Below are 7,961 nucleotides of genomic sequence, written 5' to 3'. Positions count from 1 at the left end.
CTTCTTTAAAACATAAAGCTTTGGCATTTTGGAGAAACTGTAATGAGCCAATAAACCCAATTTGGAGACTGGTTAGTATCACATAAATTAATTTCCCTGTTAAATGATCAGAGTCACATCCACCTTTTTCACTACCATCTGCCTCACAACAAAGTTGGCACTGTACTCCTTTGAGAGGTGGACTGTAAAAGTGTCGTTTAGAAAAGGCTTATTAACAAAATCCTTCCTAAGTTCCAATTTTCCTGTTCCAGAGTAATGATCACAGACAGCACATATATACCGTTAGCAGGAAGCACTCAAATGTCCATATGGCGTGAAGAGGGAAAAAAGAAAGCTTAGTAAATAGAATGCGTGTATGGCTCTGTACAAATATCCATCTTTTTTTTTTCTTTTTCTTTTTTTGTTTTTTTTTTAATTTGCCTAGGTATTTGATCACAATGACTCTGCTAGTTTTTAGTTGTGTCTATGAAATACAGCACCTGACAGCTGGAGCACTCTTGCCTCTGGATCACATAATCAAGCATTTTGCTACACCTATAAAATGGCGCTGGAACAAGCCACTTCTCAGCTTGCTCTTATTTTTTTCCCCTCTGTCACCATTCTGATATGTGACAGACATTTAAGGTAGCACCCTTGCCTGTCTCATTTCTCTCCCCTGCACAGACAGGTACTTGCCAACACTCTGAGTCTGATGGTGAGGAACATGCAGGGAAACAAATGCATGCACTGACTATGCACAAAGTCTTTGCCACTTCCAAAATTCTCATTTCTAATTTCTTGATTTCCAGAAGCATTCCTCATCATAACAAACCAAAGCTCCAAGAGGGCCTTCCCTAACTGACTGATGGACACTGCTCAGTTTCACTATGGGTAGATGTGGGACATATATCCTCCAGCCCTGAGGAGGAGGCGATGTTCAAGTGTGGATGAGGTCTGCAATCCTTTAGAAGTTGCTATTGGGAAATGACAGGGGACAGCCACAATGTAGCTGCTTTGTGGCAGCGGCAAGATGCTGCTGAGTACTCAGGCTTTGGCTGGAAATGCTCCTCTCCTGCTGGGACCACAGAACACCACCTGAATCAGCAAACAGAGTGAGCTGTGCCAGTGCTCTCACGAAGATTCCTTCAGATGATACATGTAGGACAAAGAGCTCCCTGAAACCTGTTTGAATCATAGAATCATATAACTGTTTGAGTTGGAAGGGACCCTGAAAGGTCATCTATTTTTATTTTTCACTCAGAGGGTGGTGATGCACTGGAACAGGTTGCCCAGAGTGGTTGTGGATGCCCCATCCCTGGAAGTATTCAAGGCCAGGCTGAATCTGGCTCTGGGCAGAGCTTGGTCTAGTGGTTGGTGGCCCTGTCCATGGCAGGATTGAAACTAGATGATCTTTGAGGTCCTTTTCAACCCCTGCCATTCTGTGATTCTATGACTCCGTGATTCTATTATTCTGTTATTCTGTGATTCTATTATCTAGTCTAACCACCCTGCAATGAACAGGGACCTGCAGCTACATCAGGTTTCTCAGAGCCCCATCCAGCCTGACATCGAGAGTCTCCAGGGAAGAGGCATCCACCACCTCTGGGCAACCTGTTCCAGTGCCTTGCCACCCTTATTATAAAAAACTTTTCTTATGTCCAGTCCAAATCTCCCTTCTTTTAGTTTGAAACTACTTTTTCTATCACAGCAGACCCTGCTAAAGATTCTGTCCCCTTCTTTCTTATAGACCCCCTTTAAATACTGAAAGGCTGCTCTCAGCTCTCCCCAGAACCTTCTCTTCTCTAGGCTGAACAGCCTCAGCTCTTTCAGATTGTTCTCATAGGAGAAGTGTTCCATCCTTTGGATCATTCTGTGGCCCTCCTCTGGACACCCTCCAACATGTCCGTGTCTCTCCTGTATTGAGGACTCCACATCTGGATGCAGTACACCTGATGAGGTCTCACCAGTGCAGAGCAGGCCTGCTGGCTTCGCTTCTTTTGCTGCAGCTCAGGACATGGTTTGCTTTCAGGGCTGTGAGAGCATATGACTGGCTCATGTCCAGCTTTCCTTCCACTGCTCATGTCCATCTTGCCATCCCCCAAGTCCTTTTCAGCAGGGCTGTGCTCTGTCCTTACGTCTCTCATTTTGTACTGGCAGTGGAGACTGTCATGACCCCAGTGCAAGACCCTGCGCTTGGCTTTGCAGAACCTCTTGAGGTTCTCCTGTGCTCACTGTTTGAGCCTGTCTAGGTCTCTGTCATTGGCTTTCTCATGCCCTATTTCTCGTTTGGGTTTGTCTGCTATTTCCTGTCTGTTTTCTTCCCCTCAACAGTTCAGCAGTTTTACTTACTCTGTGAGCAATATGAAGCAAGCTGTCTTTGTGGTTTGCTATGAAAGCTAGCTTAGTTTAGCTAGTTTTGCTTACTGATTATTTCAAAGAACAAAAACCTCTGAATGTGGTTTCTAGATTCAGACTTAGAAACATCATTCTTATTTTTTTTTTTTTAATATGTTGTGGGTGAAGATACATAGATACTAAGATGTTCTTTTTATTGAGAAGCCTGTTGTGAAGGTAGCAAAGTTTTAAATTCAGTTAGGGTCCGTGATACTGTGTTTCCCCTCCTGCCTCGACATCTTCTTTCAGACTGGCAGTTATTCCCAAGGCCTTGCTCGTGTGGACAGTGAGGTGCCAGAGACTACTCAGGACTGATCACAGAATTGTAAGGGTTGGAAGGGATCTCCAGAGATCTTCGAGTGCAACACCCACTGATGACAATCAAGGTTTCTCTGAGACAGATAATGGCTACAGCACAGTTTCAAACTGAGCATTTAAAGAAATGGTAGCTGATACCTGGTTCAACAGTGCCAGTTGATCGTGCACTAAATATTATGATTGTGAGTCAATCACATTACCCCAAAAATAGTGAGCAGCTTGAGTCCCTTGAGCTCTCTTGCATGGCAGCAGGTTGCACAACAGGATTTCCTCTTGAGTAAGGATGCCTCACAGTTACACCTGTGCAGAGAGCTCTTGCACCTTGATGTCAGGTTGCCTTGCCTATACTGATCCTCAGTAAACTATTCATTTTAAGCTTTGCTAAGGTAATATCTTTGACTGTGCGCAACTAATCCTTCAGACATAAGTGATTGATCAAGTCTGGGACTAGAAGTGAATTCAACCACACTGAGGCTCCTTACTTCTGTGGTTCGAGGAGTTTAGATAGCAGGGGGGTCAGTGTTGAACCTCATTACTCAACAGAAGGGCCTCCTTTGTGTGTCTGTTTAATCCTGTCCTCTATTCTGTAAATAACCAAGTGTATTCAGCCATTGTGAATCTTGTTAAATTGCTGTTTTATTTGTTAAATCACTATATTATATAAATAAATATAATCCCTGCTTCTCTTTAACTACTGAAGGATATGATATAGTGTAATTTCCATCCAAGGCAGGGCCTTTGATTTTATTTTATTTTTTTATTTTTTGCCAGTAATGGGGGAAAAAAAAAGAAAACAACAACAACAACAAAAACAATAAAATGCAGTGACTGGCGAAATATGTTTTTCCATGTAAAAAAAGTGAGTAAGAAGTTGAATATTCAGGTTTAAGCACATGAATAAGTTTTTCAATTTTATATAGAAGAACAAGAACAGAATGTTACCAGTGTTATTTATTTTGCAGTGAATGACACTGTCTCTTCCTGGGCTGAGATGCCCCTGGGCCACAAGCACTCAAACAAGGGAACAGTACTAACATAATGTACAATTATCATGCTACCTTGCTCTTGTTCACTAAGTCTCCTTCAGTTCTACCTTATACAACACAGCCAGCAGCTTTTGTTTATTTTCAAGAATAAGCCTTATTTTCTCCAAATTCTTAAATCATCCGTATTTTTTTTTCCTTATCGTTAACTATAAATTCTGATGTACAAACAGGACTTTTTTCTTGGGCTATGATGATCCCTCCATTCAAAAAAAAAACCGGGGAAGGGGGAGGGAGGGTAGCAGCAGGGGGAAGGAGAGGGAAGTTAAGGTAAAAACAGTGGAATCTATCTCTCTATCCTATTTTTCCAAGTTCTATAGTTTTTTGTTTGTTTGTTTTCTTCACTCATTATACGTGTTTCCTCTGGTTTCTTATAGCTGCTATAATGATTGGGTTTTAAGAAATTGTTTTCTGTGAATCTAGTTAGCAAGTTCAGACACTTTGAGCAACGGAACAAGCATCAATAGTTGCATGAGTCAAACTTCCCTTTGAAGACATCTTTAAAACTGTAATATGTATTCTGTTTCTCATCCACAAAATTGAATCCAAGTTACCTGAACGTGAATTAAAATTAGTAAGCTACATGATTATAAAGATCAAAAGCTAGATTGCAGAATTATGAGTACTTTCAGATTTCTTCCCAAAAGTAGAAAGAATTGAAAACTTTTTCTCCTTTGAAGTTGTTCCTGCCAGTAGAACATCTAGAATAATTAAGATATTACAGTTTTTAGTATCTTTTCTCAATTTGTTTATAATCTGAAGATGTATTTCTTTCTAGGAGAAATTACTGTGTTGTATAAAATATAATTTCTCTCTTTCCATTTCCATACCCAACAGAGATTTCATCTTGATCAGACAACTGGTTTTCTTCCTATTTAAAAATACACATTACAGAACAGCCTAAAAATTTTGGAATCTGGATGCTGAATGTCTTAAAATAGTGCAATCCCCAAAGTACATGTAGTTGCAGTATGGCAATACTAAAATTAGGTAACAATAACAAAAACAAAAATACATTTTCCAGGGTTTTGTGGCTCATTTTGGGTATATGAAACATTCTGGCAATGCTTTATAAGTACTGCTTGCCTTGCCCTTTTTTTTTTTTTTTTTTTAATCATTCTACAGAAATACTGCCTATATTTCATCCCTTTTGCAGGCTCAGAGCCACTTCACTGTTAATTAAAGCAAAAGCAGTATTTACACTGTACTTTAATACACCTATCAGTGTATCTGAGATCTCAGCTTGTCAGGTGAGTATTAATCTGGTCAATTTTCCACCATTTGTATGTTCACAGAAAAAAACAGAAGCCTGCTAGTCTTTTGTACAAGTAAGATTATGTACACAAGACACGTTTTCATTATCACTGAAGAGCTGGAAAAGTGCTCAGGCAGCAGAGCTGGCATGCACTGGGGGTGTGAAGTGCAGAGATCAGCAGCATGGGCCTCACATAAGCATTGCTTTTCAGGTATTCATGAAGCAAGTGCGGAAGAAATAAATGTTACCATTATTTTCCATTAACTGCATGTTGAATGGCATTATGTGTTTCAGCACTTGTGATCTCTTATCTCTGCGTGAAGCCTCATCCCCTGTATGGAAGATAAGATATTCACATAAGGCTACTTTAACATGTTACTGTTATACTACGCTGGAAAAGACTGCTGACTTTAACAGGAGCTATTGGGAATAGGTGAACGTTGGACTGGGTGATCTTTTAGGTCTTTTCCAACCTTGGTGATTCTATGATTCTATAAAAAGTTTTTTGTTGACTTCCTTGAAAAATAAATCTAAACCTTTGAAATATCATCAGTTTCTGTATACACACTTTTGGCACAAATACAGAGCTGATTTTAGGGTAAATTATTTGGTATTCCACAGATGGAAATGAGTGTTGTCACTCCGTATTTTCAGCTGAATGGACAGAAATCTTCAAAGCTGCAGAAGTTACATAATGATATTTAAGATGACATTCTGCTTGGGGTGCACAGTCTTGCTCTAGAACAACAAGAAATCTTGCAAGGTTTATTAACCTGACCACAGCTCCATGTAAATTGTGACTCTGTTATTTCTTATGCTCTGAGCACATCCAGACGTGATACACCCTGAATAAGTACATTTTGAATTACAATTATGAACAGAAAATACTCATCTGGATGAAAAAAACAAAAAACAACAACAAAAAAAAATAATTCAAGTAATTTTAATACAGTCAAGTGCTGTAGTACCAGCCATTAAGGTCTAAGGGTGCATTTTGGAGCTCTATGGATGCTTGCTCTGAATAAACTGTAATGTTGAAGTAGGTCTGCATAAGTTTTTTTTCTGGAGGTAATAATCTCAAAGAATCTAAGAATTTTTTTTTTTTTTTAGGTGTATTTTTCTCAGAGCAGAAATGAGAAGAACATACTTTGATATCAGACCTCCCTTAGACTGTTGGAATGGGTGATTTTTTTTCTCCTTGTCTTCGGTTTCAGCTGTGTTTCTGACCTGCTCTGCTCAGACACCAATATCTGCTCCTCACCCGTATTTCCTATGCTGGCTCCAGATATTCTGTCTTCCTTTTTGTCCGCCCTTTCTTTCACTTAGGTATCCTCCCTCAGAGGAGGGTGTGCCCTGGGGCTTCTGACAAAGATGTTATCTCCAAGAAGAAAAGAATTTGGTGTGCTGTAGGCAGGCCAAAAGACTTCCTTTCTCTTCTGACATACAGAAATACGCTAATGCATAATGTAGTTGACCAGCTGTAGCATTGCAGTACACACTAGCACACATCAGAGCTTCCTTCTCAACTGTAGTGGAGGACAAGCAGACTTATAAGCACTGTGAGGCAGGCTGTAAAAGCAAAAGATAACTCCTACCCAAGCATCAAACATATGTGCTCTAAAGCGGTGATTCCTGGGCTGTGCGTATGCCAGGACCTGTAGGTCTTTTAAGCTGTCCACTCACATGCATGTGGGTCACAAAAGGGCCTATGCAACACACCCTGAAGACAACAAGGTGTGTGCCACATTCAGCATTTTGGTGGTGCCTGCTCAGTATTTTGATTTTCCATTTATGAAGTCTGTGATTACACCAGAGACGCAAAACGCCAAAACGGAGCGCTCATAACTTCAACCCTAACCAAGAAATTTTCAAACCTGTCAGAAACCACCTCAGCTTTTCTGAGAATTAGGACATGGTCTTAAGAACTAACAGCAGTCCTCCATCTCATCTGTATAAAAGTTATGTTTGAACTTGTTAATTTAACTTGGATCAGGTCCATTAAAATCTTCAAAGTAAACTGTGGGACTGGACATTTTTTCTATCTATGCCTTGACTACAGTAAAGCTATCCAGGAAAGAAAGCCATGTACCTGCCCCAATATAGAAGTGGGCTTGAACTGATCATTCCTTTTAGGACAAGACGTAATGGCTTTAAGTTGTTCCAGCGGAGATTCAGGTTGGATATTAGGAAAAATTTATTCTCAGAAAGAGTGGTGAGACATTGGAACAGGCTATCCAGGAGAGTGATAGTCACCATCACTGGAGGTGTTCAGGAGCCATGGAAATGCAGCACTGAGGGACATGGCTAGTGGGCATAGTGCTGGCGGCTGGACTAGGTGATCTCAGTGGTTTTTTACAGACTTAATGATTCTATTCCTGATACAGGTAGGCCCTAAGAGGCAGCACTAAATGCCATAGGACAGTCCTAAGCAGGAAAAGCATAAAGAAAACAAAAGTTTAAAGTTGACAGAAGACCAACCTATTAACTATTGGCGGTCTGCATGCTCTTTTTGATATACATATTTTAATAGAACTAAAGTTAGAGAGACACAAAATGTATCAACAGTATTAGTCTGTAGATGAGTGTAAAGTATCAATGCCTTCAAGGAAGGAGTTGCTCAGATACTGTCATCTCAGAAAAAAAGCAAAGTTTTTTTGGTTAAGAGGTGAAGACAGTGGGCTTTTTTTGTGTGTGCTCAGGATGATACAAACTATTTCAATATTCTGTTTCCCTTAGTTTATTCGAGGTTTCATTGCCTTGAGAAGTTTCAGTGGTTCGTTTGTAAACACCTAATTTTCTGTTTTTATTTTTATGAAGTGAAAGCTTGAATTTTGTATAATGGAAAGAAATTGGATCAAGGGCAACAGGACAGCTACCCTAACAGTTCTGATAAGCTGGGTCTGTTGTACAGCTTTGTGAAGCATTCAGAAGGTTACCATCCCTGAAGACAGATGAAGCACACAGGGAAAGAA

The sequence above is a fragment of the Tympanuchus pallidicinctus genome, unplaced genomic scaffold (assembly GCF_026119805.1).
Source record: "Tympanuchus pallidicinctus isolate F22 unplaced genomic scaffold, pur_lepc_1.0 scaffold5, whole genome shotgun sequence".
NCBI lineage: Eukaryota > Metazoa > Chordata > Aves > Galliformes > Phasianidae > Tympanuchus > Tympanuchus pallidicinctus.
The sequence above is the reverse complement of the archived record's forward strand: the minus strand, read 5'-3'. Positions refer to the sequence as shown.